Source organism: Oncorhynchus kisutch, linkage group LG10 (genome assembly GCF_002021735.2).
Source record: "Oncorhynchus kisutch isolate 150728-3 linkage group LG10, Okis_V2, whole genome shotgun sequence".
In the NCBI taxonomy this organism is placed as follows: domain Eukaryota; kingdom Metazoa; phylum Chordata; class Actinopteri; order Salmoniformes; family Salmonidae; genus Oncorhynchus; species Oncorhynchus kisutch.
In genome coordinates, this window is record NC_034183.2 from 14,391,497 (window position 1) to 14,409,077 (window position 17,581).

General features: G+C 44.8%; 1 pseudogene; it reads right to left on the reverse strand.

The window, feature by feature from the left end:
• Positions 1–3: 3 nt before the first annotated feature.
• Positions 4–16,563, reverse strand: LOC109897457 (cathepsin D-like; annotated as a pseudogene).
• Positions 16,564–17,581: the final 1,018 nt, after the last annotated feature.

Below are 17,581 nucleotides of genomic sequence, written 5' to 3' on the forward strand. Positions count from 1 at the left end.
ACAAACAAGACTGAATGCTGTGAAAATGAGTTATGATACTTGTCTGCTTATCCTCCTTTTCAAGGACAAATATAATTTTTACCAAGTTTGTTATTCTAAAATCATTTTAAATCTATGAAAGCACGAGAGACTGAAAAATAGCTTCTATCTCAAAGGCATCCGACTGTTAAACAGCCATCACTAACACAGAGAGGCTGCTGCCAACATACAGACTTGAAATCATGTGTCACTTGTCACATTAATGATGCCACTTTAATGATGTTTACATATCTTGCATTACTCATCCCATTTGTATATACTGTATTTTATACCATCAGGTGTTTTAGCATTACACTCTTTTCAACATTATTTCACTATCTAGAAGGTTTGGATTAAATGCGGATGCAGAAGACACATTTCGGTTGAATGTATTCAGTTGTGCAACTGAAGAGGTATCCACTTTCCCTTCCTCTTATATTGCTTTGGCAAATCCCACCCTATCGTTGTCCCGGTCAAAGACTGTGTAGTAAGCTCCAATGAAGATATCTCCCAGGGTCCAGCCAGGGAAGCCTGAGGGGAAAAATCCTAAAAGGCAGACTTTCTTTCCCTTCGTAGTCCACTGTTCACACACACACACACACACACACACACACACACACACACACACACACACACACACACACACACACACACAGTTAAGAAGGTGAGAAGGAGCACCAGTGACATCTACAGATATAATAACAAGGTTTCTATTATAACAGCCTGTATAATGATGCTACATTATTACACTGTATATTTCCATGTGCCTTTTACTTTCCTAGACTCTGACTATGCTAACATTACATTGCAGTATCATATGATATACATGATATATATACAGTAAATATATAGTGCATTTAGTTCTTTACAAACTGCCTGATACGCTATATACTGTACATACCCTGAGAATATACTGTTCCCCGTTCAGAGGGTAGACCTTTCCACTGACAGTGAAGGAGACACTGGGGAGGGAGGACACTTTCTCACAGTCAACCGTGTACTGTGAAACAAGTAACAGATAGTGTTTAACAACAGTAAAACCCCCCTCTTACAGCTAACATGCTTTAATGTCAACAGAATCCCTAGAGAGACGTGAAATGGCTATTCGAGGACCTATTTAGCTTAATGATTGCAAATATATTCACCCTCTTTGGTTTGGTAGATACCAGGAGGATATACTCATCGGTTGGTATGCATTTTCTAAAGAAAAGGATTAGGGAGATTTTGTAGAGAGAAGAGATAGAAAATAATAGGTGATTCTAGTTTCTGTCATCTGTCATGTTCTACCTTTCCACGGTTCCAGTGCACAGCTCCTACAGCCTTCTGCAGAGCACTGATCTCATCATAGGGACCTAGGATCAGGGAGGTGCCAGTGTCCACCATGGCCTCACAGCCACCTTTACACAGCTTGACATCCTCTCCAACGCTCAAACTGCCAAAGACACCCAAATATTTAGTTAGAGAAATATACTGAACAAAAATATTAACCCAACATGCAACAATTGAGTTACAATTCATATAAGGAAATCAGTCAATTGAAATAAATGAATTAGGCCTTAATCTATGGATTTCACATGGAAGGGCATAGGCCCACCCACAGGGGAGCCAGGCGACATTATGAGGGAACACGGCTGGCAAGGAAGCCTGAGAGGCAGCCCCCCCAAAATGTTTGGGGCACACGGGGAGTGTGGCTGAGTCAGGTTGGAGACCTGAGCCAACTCCCCGTACTTACCGTGGCGAGCATGTGACTGGTCAGGCCCTGTGCAATTTATTTTGGTTTGGTCAGGGCGAGAGTTGGGGTGGGCATTCATGTTTTGTGTTTCTATGATTTTCTATGCTTTGGCAGGGTATGGTTCTCAATCAGGGACAGCTGTCTATCGTTGTATCTGATTGGGAACCATATTTAGGTACCCTTTTCCCCACCTGTGTTTTGTTTGATGGCACATAGCCTGAAGCTTCACGGTTTGTTTTGCATTGTTTTGTCGGCGTGATTTCAAATGAAAGAGAAAATGCAGACTTACCACGCTGCACCTTGGTCCAGTTCCTTCAACAGCCGTGACAAATTGTGTATATAAACCTCATGTCTCTATCATAATACGTTGGATTTCTATTGGAGTTTTTACTCTTGTAGGATGGTCAAAAATAGGGAGTGTCACGGATCCCCCCGGTACTGATGCTCATTCTGTTCACCAGTTCCGGTGGTCTACATCACTGGCTTTCTAGGCTTCAAAATCCTTTCTCCAAAATCCTTTATATCAGCATGACTGGGAGACTAAATCTATGGAGGCCAGAGGAAAAAAAGGGTCAAAAATCTGGTAAATAGCATCCAGCCTAGCTGACGCGATGCTATCTGAGAATGAAGGTTACCCGACAGGCTTTCCATTGAACTCGCCATCTTTCTTCTCATATCCGGAGAACATAAAACAATATAGAGAAGATAGATATCAATTTTGAGACATGACATGTAGTATTTTCATATTAGTATGTGCTGTTCATATTAATTAAAAGTTTCTTCTTTTTCGAAGACTTCTCACAAAAACAAGCGTACAGTGGTTCCTCCTTTAAAAGTTGCGTCATACTATTCTGTGGCACATCATTTAATTGTCAGCCATTTTTTTCTGTTAATGCAAGTTAGTGCTAGTTTGACCACCAGAGGGCATTTTTGAGAAGCATTCAATAGTCTTCCATATTGCAGGCACGTGGGACACCGGGGTTCAATTCCCCAACGTGAGGAAGGAGTAGGCTGTCCTTGTAAATAATAATTTGTTCTTAACTGATTCCATATGTAATTTTAAAGTTGTGATGTCTTCACTATTATTCTACAACGTAGAAGAGCTAGCTACTTCCAGACACAAATGAGACCACTCTGACCATTTTACTCACCCTAGCAGAGCTGGTTAGGCAGTTTTCGTGTTAACCAGAGCTTTGGTGACTGTAACTGTGCTGCTGGAAGCAATTTAATTACGCTTTTTTTGCCAACGTTTACTGACACCGGCAATATTCAATGGGTGTTGAGCGCTAGTAAATTCATTATTCTGCGCTCTGGTACACTCAGACTAGAGTGCTCTGAAATTGGAGTAGATAGCCTGAGCAAATTTACGAAAGCACCCGAATGTCCATTGAGAACACACAATGACTATACCATTTAGCTAAGCTAAGAATGACGAGAATAATCAAGTCAATAAACGTTGGGTAGTTAGCCTATAGTAAATATACTGTCAAGTTTGATGTATAACTACTAACGTTAGGTAGATAACTAACATACCGACTCAGCGGCTTGAGCATGCTTTTGGTGCACAGTCGGTAGCGCGCTGGACTTCGGGCAAGAAGGTTGAGGGTTCGAAACCTGCTCCCTGCTTGTTTCATTTGATGTCGTACACAATTATCAGTTTATTATTTGGTTTATATTGCCCATTCATTGTCAGTTAGAGACACAGTAGTGCATTGGGACCCAAAGCATAATCAGTGCTTTAACTCCCCCTGGGTCGTTAGAGCAAATCTGGTCTGTGATAGGACGGGTGTTTTTCACACCTAGCTCGAATATTAGATTATTATTTAGTAAACGCTGAATAGTCTATTGTTCAGCTATTAGCCCCCCTCCCCACCTTGCAACAAACCGATGTCTTTGTCAAAAGCATAACTTTTATTTACAATAAAATAAATATTGTTCTGAAAGCAAAAATGAGGCTTCAAAGTTTTTAAAAAATGTATGCAATCAAATATTTTGTAATGGAGCAAAACTTTATTCATTTTATTCCCCTAAAATATTTAGAGAACAAAAAAAGCATTTGAAAACAAAACTCCAATTTAACTTAGCTATCAACCACCCTCCATTTTGACAATTGTTTTAGTGTCAGTTTGGCTACAACCAATACTGTTCAGCCTTTCTTTCCGATACAAAGGAAGTCATAGCGGACACCTACAAAGGACTGTGTGATGATGGCATCTCAGGTAAGCAGCACTGGGCCTTCTTCCGTCCAACTTTTACATAGCTAGTAGTTAGCTGCTACGATTCAGTGTCGGTTCATAACATTCTACTATATTGCATACATGCATACATACATACATACCGTAGAATGATAAATCATGCCATTTTTATTCTCAGGCTAACCAAAAGCATTTAGCTCCGAACACCTGTTCTCACCATTTCCAGTTGAATTAATCTAACTTTCTTTCATGGCAACTCATAAGCAGGCCCATGTCCTATTTGTTTCATAGTCGATATATAATCATATTACATGACAGTGTAACGGTTAGCTTTTTTTACAGAAGGATGAAAGAACACAATATGTCTGTCAGGGAATGCTATTCTGATATGTCAGATGAAGAGTTAGACCGGAAAGTCAGGGCCATTAAGGCAAGGATGCCCCATGTGGGCTTTAGAATGGTCAAAGGAGGTCTCAGAGCAATGGGCCATCGTGTACGATGGTGAAGAGTTAGGGAGTCTTTGCAGTGTGTAGATGGTGCAGGTATCATTGTCAGAGTGATCCAGCTTCGTAATATTGCCCAGCAAAAATACTCTGTTTCTGCTCCCCTGTCTCTCGTCCACATTGATAAACATCATATATTTATAAGGTACTAAGATGTATAATGTCTCCATCAAATCTAAGAAGTTATTTAAACTTTTTTTATTCTTACTTATTCCTAGACACATTTTCGCTGATGTATGAAATTGGAGTTGTTCATCAACTGGTAATACATTAATAATGAAGCGAGTTAATAGGTTAAACATTTCACTTTAATTCCAATGCTTTTCTCAAGATACAACATTGTCATCTTTGGCGGTATAATGAAGAACCACAATACCAGTCTGGTATTCAGCTTTCTGGGCTGTATTGACGTATCCTAAAAATCTGCTGCTTTAGATTGAACAGTCATATCTCAGTTATTGTTTTCGTATCTATAAAAAATAAGCTGTTTTCTTTACTATCAGGGTGCGAGTTGATCAAGGAGTCAAAAATTTAGACATTGCCAGATGTTCACTGTCCGAGGAACAGGCCGTGGAAGCTGTATTGCTGGCAAGTGTCCATAACCAGAGGTAATTAAACTGTTCCGTGTTCTTTTTCTCTCTTCCTCTCTGCCTGTCTTGTTGTACATAGAACCTGTCTCACATGCACAGTTTGGAGAAAGAAGGGTACCTTGACCTGTCGAATTCTATCCACCTCTTCTGTGTGGGATATGTGTTCCTACCTCGTCTGTGGGCAGATCTGCAGTATTTCACAGAGTTGGAATAATCAGCCTTTAAGTACAGAGGCGAACCTGACACCTCACAGGTGTGGCATATCGGAACGCTCCAAAGACGTGCACATTTTTGTTTTTGCCTTAGCACTACACAGCTGATTCAAATGATCAAGTCATCATCAAGCTTCAAGTGGTATTTGTCTAATAATGACTATCTTCTATTGTTTGTCCTCGTGTGTCTGTTTTTCAGCAAGTACTGTAGCCACTTAGTGTAGACACCAGGTGAGACCACACACAATAACAGTCGCTCTCCTTCACTTCATCCCTCTCCCCCTTCTCCTAAATCCTCTAGGTTATATCAGCTGTTGGTGAACCCCTCCCGCATCTGAAGTGGCTGACAGTGGGCACAGCATGATTATAGGTGAGAGGTTACCTGGTCGGGTCAACAGGAAGTATTATTAAAGAGATGCTTAACATCGAAATACAGATAGAGATGTAGAAGTCCCAGAGTTAATGATGCATGGTCAGTTTTGCATTTCACCTCCTGATGATTATGATGACTGACCGTGTTAGAATAAAAAAAACAAGGCTTAATCATGCACTCTCTCTATCCACCTCTCTCATCTGCAAGTATGTTTTGATGTGAGAGAGGAAGCCAGTCCCGTCATCGCCACCTCACCTGCTATTAAGATAACCTTCGGGCCGACTGGAAATCCAAGGCTGGTTAGGAGACACCACTAGAGACACTGTAATTGTGATGAACTGAGAGAATATTAGGGTAGCACTGTAATTGTGATGAACTGAGAGGATATTAGGGTAGCACTGTAATTGTGATGAACTGAGAGAAAATTAGGGTAGCACTGTAATTGTGATGAACTGAGAGAATATTAGGGTAGCACTGTAATTGTGATGAACTGAGAGAATATTAGTGTAGCACTGTAATTGTGATGAACTGAGAGAATATTAGGGTAGCACTGTAATTGTGATGAACTGAGAGAATGTTAGGGTAGCACTGTAATTGTGATGAACTGAGAGAATGTTAGGGTAGTACTGTAATTGTGATGAACTGAGAGAATGTTAGGGTAGTACTGTAATTGTGATGAACTGAGAGAATGTTAGGGTAGTACTGTAATTGTGATGAACTGAGAGAATATTAGGGTAGTACTGTAATTCATGAATCATACGCTGTCTGCCTCTGTTCTTACAGCTTTCCCTTTCTGTCTTCTACACCTCTCTCCCCACCTCGTCTTTCTTCCTCGTTTTATAATGCACACCCATATGTGCATTGAAGTACAAATTGAACTTGTATTTATAATATTACAATTATCATTATAATGCATGTATTATGTATTTGTAACACCTGGATAATTGACTTCTTTCATGAAAGTGTTTCTCATTCTCAACTGGTTGAAATTCCTCATATCCTGTGACATCAGATGAAGGGAGTTAGATAGGCATGTTTTCTTTTCTGTATATATGAATTACAAATAAGCCTTTACTTCAATCATGATTCTAGTCTATTGCATAGTTACAATGTGTAATCATTGATGTCCCAGGAGTAGGAGTGGTAAATACTGTTGAAGTTTATTAATTGTAATACATAGATACAGACACAACATCATTCAAAGAACGGCACACTGAGCGTACTGCAAGCTTTTATTTTCAAAGCCTTTTAGTTCTATTTAATTCAGCTCGTGTCATGCTAATTTACCCACTTGCTTCCCGCGGAAGCAATTTGGAAGACGACGACCACAAATTGTGGAATGTAAAGTTTGATGAGATTATTATTGGATGTATTAGGTTACAAAATCTGACTTTTGACGTTAATGATAAACTCAGCAAAGTCCTCACTGTCAACTGCTTTTATTTTCAGCAAACTTCACGTGTAAATATTTGTATGAACATAAGATTCAACAACTGAGACATAAACTGAACAAGTGTCGCAGACATCTGACTAACAGAAACACACGAGCAGCATGACACCAGCCATACTGCACACGAGCAGTATGGCTGGTGACATTGTCATGCTGGAGGGTCATGTCAGGATGAGCCTGCAGGAAGGGTACCACATGAGGGAGAAGGATGTCTTCCCTGTAACGCACAGCGTTGAGATTGCCTGCAATGACAACAAGCTCAGTCCGATGATGTTGTGACACACCACCCCAGACCATGACGGGCCCTCCACCTCCAAATCGATCCCGCTCCAGAGTACAGGCCTTGGTGTAACGCTTCCTTCGATGATAAATGCAAATCCGACCATCACCCCTGTTGAGACAAAACCGCGACTCGTATGACAAAAGAGCACTTTTGCCAGTCCTGTCTGGTCCAGCGACGGTGGGTTTGTGCCCATAGGCGACGTTGTTGCTGGTGATATCTGGTGAGGACCTGCCTTACAACAGGCCTACGAGCCCTCAGTCCAGCCTCTCTCAGCCTATTGCGTACAGTCTGAGCACTGACGGAGGGATTGTGCGATCCTGGTGTAACTCGGGCAGTTGGTGCCATCCTGTACCTGTCCCGCAAGTGTGATGGATGTACCGATCCTGTGCAGGTGTTGTTACACGTGGTCTGCCACTGTGAGGACAATCAGCTGTCTGTCTTGTCTCACTGTAGCATTGTCTTAGGCATCTGACAGTACAGACATGGAAATGTATTGCCCTGGCCACATCTGCAGTCCTCATGCCATCTCGCAGCATTCCTAAGGCACGTTCACGCAGATGAACTGGGACCTTGGCATCTTTCTTTCGGTGTTATTCAGAGTCAGTAGAAAGGCCTCTTTAGTGTCCGAAGTTTTCATAACTGTGAAAGACAGGGTCCTGAAAAAGGGACGTTTCTTTTTTTGCTGAGTTTGTTGGAGATGGATCCTTCAGTGGGATCTAAAACATGAAGAATCAGATGTCTCTGTGAAATGTATTTTATAACATAAAATATGGTAAAAAATTTAATATTCAGTTAACTCATACCCAAATAATATTGTTGATTCATCCTATTCTCGTATTTGTGGCCAAAGCATAAGTTGAAGAAAAAAAACACTTAAAAAACACCACCTAAAACTTCTCAAACAGACAGTTTATAAAAATGCTGGCTATTTCCTCATAGAGGATGATGTCATCCTCCTGAGGAGGACGAGCTGGCCAATCAGCGGTCTACTCGCATGAATTATTTTGATGACCATGTTACAAATGCACAGAGGCTTGTAGGGCTTTCTCCTATAGAGCTCCATTTTTATGGAATGGTCTGCCTACTCATGTGAGAGACGCAGACTCAGTCTCAACTTTTAATTCTTTATTGAAGACTCATCTCTTCAGTAGGTCCTATGATTGAGTGTAGTCTGGTCCAGGAGTGTGAAGGCGAACGGAAAGGCACTGGAGGAACGAACTGCCCTTGCTGTCTCTGCCTGGCCGGTTCCCCTCTGTCCACTGGGATTCTCTGCCTCTAACCCTATTACAGGTGCTGAGTCACTGGCTTACTGGTGGTCTTCCATGCCGTCCCTAGGAGGGTTGTGTCACTTGAGTGGGTTGAGTCACTGACGTGATCTTCCTGTCTGAGTTGGTTCCCCCCCTTGGGTTGTGCCGTGGCGGAGATCTTTGTGGGCTATACTCGGCCTTGTCTCAGGATGGTAAGTTGGTGGTTGAAGATATCCCTCTAGTGGTGTGGCGGGCTGTGCTTTGGCAAAGTGGGTGGGGTTATATCCTGCCTGTTTGGCCCTGTCCGGGGGATTCGTCGGATGGGGCCACAGTGTCTCCCGACCCCTCCTGTCTCAGCCTCCAGTATTTATGCTGCAGTAGTTTATGTGTCGGGGGGCTAGTGTCAGTCTAATATATCTGGAGTATTTCTCCTGTCTTATCCGGTGTCCTGTGTGAATTTAAGTATGCTCTCTCTAATTCTTTCCCTCTCTCTCTCGGAGGACCTGAGCTCTAGGACCATGCCTCAGTGCTACCTGGCCTGATGACTCCTTGCTGTCCCAAGTCCACCAGGCCGTGCTGCTGCTTCAGTTTCAACTGTTCAAATGTGACATATTTTCTTCAGTGTCAGTCACCAGTGAGGTTTTAACACCCTCGATGTAGCAGTCACATTGCTTGGCCGCAACTGAGTCATCATGTACAGAGTTAATGGAGACGGGTGAACTTCGACATCTGCATTGCTTGCTATTTGGGGTTTTAGGCTGGGTTTCTCTACAGCACTTTGTGATATCTGCTGATGTAAAAAGGGCTTTATGAATACATTTGATTGATTGATTGATCTTCTCGATGCTGTCCTGCCGCTGCTGAGTGACAACAATGGGCAAGATTATTGTATTTTTGCAGTTCTTGCAGCGTTGCTCTTTTGCTGGACATGTAGACTGTTCCACAATTAGAACAACGTTGCCCCCCAGTGGTTTCCTGCACCTTTTGGACTGGTGCCTCAGCCAGTGTGTGAAGCCCTGCCCCTTGAGATGAGCTCTGTAGGTCAGTGAGAACAACTTCCATTTGTTTTCCAACAGTAAGTCTTTAACAGCAATTTCTCCCTCAGTGGAGAACATGACGTTGTTTTCAATGATCTGATCATATACAAATTTGTTTTCTAGTGGTCCCAATCTGCATGGTCCCACTAGGTACTGTGCTACGGACTCACACGGTAGTTGGGCTCCTTGTCTGAAGAGAAAACAATGCATGATCACACTGCTTGAGCTACTGTAGTGTTCCTCGAGAGGTTGGGCAGCCGATGTAAACTTGTTCTCCACTGGCTGCAGAGTGGAGAAGACACATTGTCCCTCAGCGCCGAGGTAGCGGAGTAGAATCACCTGTTTGTGTGTGTCGGCAGCTCCATGCATATTGATAGCTACCATATACAACTGAAAGGATTGAAACCAGTGATTGCATGGAACAGGTGGATCTCCAGGGACAGGGAGAAATAGAGATGGTGGAGGTAAGCTAAACTTGGCCATCCTCGTCGCCAAATGTTACAAATGCACGGAGGCTTGTTGTGCAATTAAACTGAACGTCTTTACTTCAGATCAACATGTTAACAACTAGTACCAACTCACCCATCCTATCCTCACACCTCCGTACACGCACAATTTGCCTGATACATTCTCAAAGCAACAGTATTCAATACACAACTGAGCTACGACACAAATTACTGAACACAACAGACCGGTATACACCCATATTATTCTGTTGTTGGGATATGCAGATAAAATAAAATACACTGGATGTTATAAATCCACTGGTTATAATTAATACACTGGTTAGCAGCACTAACCCGTCCATGTGGATGTTCCAGAGGTCCTTTGTGGTGACGTTGGCATAGTGGAAGTCCCCAGTGTAGTATGCAGGGTCAGTCCCTCCCAGCAGTAGCTGTCCCCCTGGGAGATCCTGTCACAGAACAGTAGCGCCCATCAGAAGACAGCATCTGCAGTTCATTTCCAGTGGCACAAGTCGATTTCTAAAACTGCCATGTTAACTTACAGCTCATTCAGATCTCCCTTGGGAAAGAGTTCTTCTCAATGGGACTTTCTGGATAAATAGGTATAAAATACAATACTGATCTGCGTTCCACTTCACTATCGCCACTCACCTGTGGTTGATGTAGAAGGAGAAAACATTCTCCGCCAACAGCTTCTTTCATTATGTTGTCAAAGACAGGGCTCATGGCATCATCTGTTGGGTAAGACATTCCCAGAACTCCATCGAACTTAGCACCAACGAAGTTCGCTCCATATATCTTGACGGCCTCACAAAACACCTGATCTTTTACGTATACACTTCCAATCTGACAGAAGAGCAAAGCAGATGATTTAAACCTATATAATCTGTTAGTGGCAGCCATTAATTTCTCCTCCTTTCCAAACTTACTGTGCACGTATCCTGGCTGAGGTACCCAGCTACACTTCCCAGTCCATAATGAATTGAAAACTTTCTTCCACCCTTGACATATGTGCTGGACTTGGTATCATTGTATTTCCGGTGAATCACTGCAATACAATGTTAAACATACATTATCAGTTTGATATGGTGTTTTCTGAACAAAAAAACTAGCTAAGACAGGAAGTCACAATTCTCATGTTTATTCCTAGTATTGACATACATGTCACTCAGACATGAAATCAGCCGTGGGTTTTAACTCTTAACTCTTTATTTTTAAACCTTATATCCATTTACTTCAAATTTACACTGGGTGTGCAAAACATTAGAAACACCTTCCTACTATTGAGTTGCACCCTCCTTTTGCCCTCAGAACAGCCTCAATTCATTGGACTCTACAAGGTATCGAAAGTGTTCCACAGGGATGCTGGCCCATGTTGACTCCAATGCTTTCCATATTTATGTCAAGTTGGCTGGATGTCCTTTGGGTGGTGGACCATTCTTGATACACACAGGAAACTGTTGAGCATGAAAAACCCAGCAGCATTGCAGTTCTTGACACACTCAAACCGATGCGCCTGGCACCTACTACCATGCCCTGTTCAAAGGCACTTAAAATTTTGTCTTGCCCATTCACTATTTGAATGGCACACATACACAACCTATATCTAAATTGTCTCAAGGCTTAAAAGTCCTTCTTTAGCCTGTCTCCTCCCCTTCATCTGCACTGATTGAATTGGTTTTAAAATATGACAACAAGGGATCATAGTTTTCACCTGGATTCACCTGGTCAGTCTGCTATGGAAAGATCAGTGTTCTTAATGTTTTGTACACTCAGTGTATATTTCTATATGCCTTTAACTTTCCTATACTCTGGCTGTGCTAACATTACATTGCAGTAACATATGATATACCTACAGTAAAAATGTTTTGTACTTTAAGTGTATATGCTACAGGGAATAGTCTACCCATGTGCACAGTGCATGATGAGACTTACAGCATGTGATGTCAGCGACGGAGCACTTGGAAGAGGGCACCCAGAGATTGTTGGATCCAGTGTCAAAGGTCACCCTGAACATTTGAGGTGGGGTTCCTAAACTAATCTCTCCATAGAACTGAGCCTGAAGACACAATCACATCAAGGATGAAGAAGATATATCTGTTACGGTTTTCTAAGTGTGGTGAAGGAGTCGGACCAAACTGCAGCGTGTCGATTGCGATCCATGTTTATTTAAACAAACGTAAACACGAACACTCTAAAAATAATAAACGAAACGAAAACCGAAAACAGCCTATACTTGTATCAACTAACATCAAACAAGGACATCAAGACACTCAGGACAAATAGGACAATCACCCACGACAAACTCAAAGAATATGGCTGCCTAAATATGGTTCCCAATCAGAGACAACGATAAGCACCTGCCTCTAATTGAGAACCACTCCAGACAGCCATAGACCTTGCTAGATAACCCCACTAGCTACAATCCCAAAAACATACACACCAAAACCCCAAGACAAAACACACCACATTACAAAAACTCCATGCCACACCCTGGCCTGACCCAATACATGAAGAAAAACACAAAATACTAAGACCAGGGCGTGACAGAACCCCCCCCCCCCCTAAGGTGCGGACTCCCGAACGCACCTCAAAACAATAGGGAGCGTCCGGGTGGGCGTCTGTCCATGGTGGCGGCTCCGGCGCGGGACGTGGAACCCACTCAGTTAATGTCTTAGTCCCCTCTCCTCGCGTCCCTGGATAGACCACCCTCGCCGCCGACCATGGCCTAGTAGTCCTCACCCAGAACCCCACTGGACTGAGGAGCAGATCGGGACTGAAGGACAGCTCGGGACTGAGGCAGCTCGGGACTGAGGGGAAGCTCGGGAGTGAGAGAAAGCTCGGGAGTGAGAGAAAGCTCGGGAGTGAGAGAAAGCTCGGGAGTGAGAGAAAGCTCGGGAGTGAGAGAAAGCTCGGGAGTGAGAGAAAGCTCGGGAGTGAGAGAAAGCTCAGGCAGGTAGATAGATCTACCAGATCCTGGCTGGCTGGTGGTTTCAGCAGATCCTGGCTGACTGGCGGATCTGGAAGATCCTGGCTGACTGGCGGATCTGGAAGATCCTGGCTGACTGGCGGATCTGGAAGATCCTGGCTGACTGGCGGATCTGGAAGAGTCTGGTTGACTGGCGGATCTGGAAGAGTCTGGTTGACTGGCGGATCTGGAAGAGTCTGGTTGACTGGCGGATCTGGAAGAGTCTGGTTGACTGGCGGATCTGGAAGAGTCTGGTTGACTGGCGGATCTGGAAGAGTCTGGTTGACTGGCGGATCTGGAAGAGTCTGGTTGACTGGCGGATCTGGAAGAGTCTGGTTGACTGGCGGATCTGGAAGAGTCTGGTTGACTGGCGGATCTGGAAGAGTCTGGTTGACTGGCGGATCTGGAAGAGTCTGGTTGACTGGCGGATCTGGAAGAGACTGGCTGACTGGCGGATCTGGAAGAGACTGGCTGACTGGCGGATCTGGAAGAGACTGGCTGACTGGCGGATCCTGGCTGACTGGCGAATCCTGGCTGACTGGCGGATCCTGGCCGACTGGCACTACTGGCGGATCCTGGCTGACTGGCTCTTCTGGCGGATCCTGGCCGACTGGCACTTCTGGCGGATCCTGGCAGACTGGTGGATCCTGGCTGACTGGTGGATCTAACTGATCCTGACAGACTGGCGACGCTGGGCAGACTGGCGACGCTGGGCAGACTGGCGACGCTGGGCAGACTGGCGACGCTGGGCAGACTGGCGACGCTGGGCAGACTGGCGGCACCGGCGGCACTGGGCAGACTGGTGGCGCTGGGCAGACTGGCGGCACTGGCGGCGCTGGGCAGACTGGCGGCTCCTTGCAGACTGACAGCTCCTTGCAGACTGGCAGCTCCTTGCAGACTGGCAGCTCTATGCAGACTGACATCTCGGGCTGCTTCATGTAGACTGACAGCTCTGGCTGCTTCATGTAGACTGACAGCTCTGGCTGCTCCATGCCGACTGACAGCTCTGGCTGCTCCATGCCGACTGACAGCTCTGGCTGCTCCATGCCGACTGACAGCTCTGGCTGCTCCATGCCGACTGACAGCTCTGGCTGCTCCATGCCGACTGACAGCTCTGGCTGCTCCATGCCGACTGACAGCTCTGGCTGCTCCATGTAGACTGACATCTCTGGCTGCTCCATGCAGACTGACATCTCTGGCTGCTCCATGCAGACTGACATCTCTGGCTGCTCCATGCAGACTGACATCTCTGGCTGCTCCATGCAGACTGACATCTCTGGCTGCTCCATGCAGAATGACAGCTCAGGCTGCTCCATGCAGGCTGGCAGCTCTGGCTGCGCTGAACAGGCAGGAGACTCCGGCAGCGCAGGAGAGGAGGAAAGCTCTGGCTGCGCTAAACAGGCGGGAGAATCCAGCAGCGCTGTAGAGGAGGAAAGCTCTGGCAGCGCTGAACAGGCGGGAGACTCCGGCAGCGCAGGAGAGGAGGAAGGCTCTGGCTGCGCTAAACAGGCGGGAGGCTCCAGCAGCGCAGGAGAGGAGAAAAGCGCTGGCTGCGCTGAACAGGCGAGGCGCACTGAAGGCCTGGTGCGTGGTGCTGGAACTGGTGGTACGGGATCGAGGATACGCACAGGAAGCCTGGTGCGGGGAGCTGCTACCGGAGGACTGGAGTGTGGAGGTGGCACAGGATGGGCTAGACCGTGAAGGCGTACTGGAGATCTTGAGAGCAGTGTTGGCACAGGACGTGCAAGGCTAGGGATGTGCACAGGAGGCCTGGTGCGTGAGGCTGGCACCAACTTCACCAGCCGACTAACACGCACCTCAGGACGAGTATGGAGCGCTAACCCAGGTGCCATCAAATCCCCGACACGTTCCGTCGGGCGAATTCCATGCAAAAAGCACCAACACAGCAACTCCCTCATTTCTCTCTCCTCCAATTTCCCCATTAACTCCTTCAGTCTCTGTTTCGCTCACCTCCAACACCGGCTCTGGTTCTGGTCTCCTCCTTGGCTCCTCACGATAAACAGGGAGAGTTGGCGCAGGTCTGACTCCTGACTCTGCCACACTCTCCCTGAGCCCCCCCCAATAAATTTTTGGGGCTGATTCTCAGGCTTCCATCTGCTACGCCGTGCTGCCTCCTCATATCTGCGCCTCTCAGCTTTCGCCGCCTCCAGGGGCGGCGATATTCTCCAGGCTGAGCCCAGGGTCCTTTACCGTCCAGTTCTTCCTCCCATGTCCATTTCTCCAGGTGGTGCAGCCTCTCCCACTGCAGCTGCTGCTGCTCCTGCTGCTGCTGCCTCTGTTGCCTCTCCTGTGGCTCCTGCCTGTTAACACGCTGCTTGGTCCGTTGGTGGTGGGTGATTCTGTTACGGTTTTCTAAGTGTGGTGAAGGAGAGTCGGACCAAACTGCGGCGTGTCGATTGCGATCCATGTTTATTTAAACAAACGTAAAGACGACTAAACACGAACACTACAAAAACAAGAAACGAAACGAAAACCAAAAACAGCCTATACTTGTATCAACTAACATCAAACAAGGACATCAAGCCACTCAGGACAAATAGGACAATCACCCACGACAAACTCAAAGAATATGGCTGCCTAAATATGGTTCCCAATCAGAGACAACGATAAGCACCTGCCTCTAATTGAGAACCACTCCAGACAGCCATAGACCTTGCTAGATAACCCCACTAGCTACAATCCCAAAAACATACACACCAAAACCCCAAGACAAAACACACCACAATGCAAAAACTCCATGCCACACCCTGGCCTGACCCAATACATGAAGAAAAACACAAAATACTTAGACCAGGGCGTGACAATATCAAAACCAATGCATAATGAGTAATGCATAATGGGTGAAGTATGACTTGAGTTACTGTGCATAAGGCCACTAACTGTGCACATTAAATAGGACTTTTATATGACTTATACTGTGCATAAGGCGGGCAGACCCTTACATCAACATAGTTCCTCAGAGCCACTTTGCTGGACCCACAGGCGCCATCGTCGTCAAAGTTGTCGGAGTAGGAATCATGGAATAGACGACTGAAATCCCCCTCTGAGTCAGACATAGATTGTCTCAAGGAGTTACACTTTGTGAGGGGTATACTGGATAGCAAAATAAACAAAAAAGGTACACAGGACATAAGGATCTTCTCAGTGCCTCTAGGACCTTTGTCGAGCCTTTACTAAGGTTGAACGAAAAAGGTCTCTAGACTAGCAATAATGTTTTAAGCAGTATACTTTTATATAGATCTGCAGCAATCTATTTTTATCACTACATAATTCATATAGAATTACTGCATAATTTAGGTAATGTCCAGTTGCAAACCACACATTAATGCAGTTAGTAATGCAGTTAATAATGCAGTTTTATAAATGAACTAGAAATGCTATTAAAAACACATCTGCCGTGTATCATACCGTATGAGTGACTCGGACGTCCACGTACATGCTGCTAACACACAGAGATATAGAATCTTCATTTTGAGTCTTTCTTGTGGTTGTTGTCAATGCAAATTCTGATGGCTTCTCTACCACTGCTGTGGCGTTGGACAGTAGGGTAAGGATCCATACACTGGATAGCATCTCTCCTGAGGGCAGTTTATACAAATCATTGTTTGCTTGTTTCTGTGTACTTGTCACTCCTGTCATCCAACACATTACCTACCTGAGGCTAATTCACAGGTTCAAATATTGGAGCTAAGATCATTCTTATTGATGTAGACTATGCCGGCGGCAGGCAGCCTAGCATTTAAGAGTGTTGGGACAGCAACCAAAATGTTGCTGGTTCAAATCCCCAAGCGGACTAGGTGAAAAATCTGTCAATGTGCCCTTGAGCAAGGCACTTAACCCTAATAGCGCCATCAATAATGACTGATCCCTCGCTGTGACCTCACTCTTAGAGGGTCTCTCAGGGGGAGTTGGGATATGCAATAATCACATTTCCAATTCACACATGTATATAAAACACACTTGTGTGAAACTGGACAAATATATGCACCCACCTAATTATTATCAGGCACCGCTCCACCTGAAGAAGAATGTGTGTCATTCAGAATGCATTTTGTGCTTCTGCTCTTGGAGTTTATTGAATATTTTTACTTCGTTGTGTAAATGAATATTGAAATATTATGTTAATCTTGATTGTTTAATTTGTACAATCTGTTTGAGCAGTTGCTTCAATGATATACTGAAGGTGGCAGCTGTTGTATGAATGATGAATGATATACGTGCCAGTGAAATATTTCAAACTGGAGCCAAAAAGCTTGCAAAAAAAGTTCATCTGAAAGTCTAACAGAAAAATATCCCAAATATGCAGTATCTTCTCCCCATTCATCTGCCATCAATCATGACATCGTGGTGACCCCCTCCATGTGATACAGGCCGTCGAAAAATTAGAAAACTCTAAACAAACAACAACACGAAGAGTTATCTATCTAAAATAGAGATGTATGGATAAACCACTTCTCCAATATTTTTGGCTCTATAACAAAGAACAAA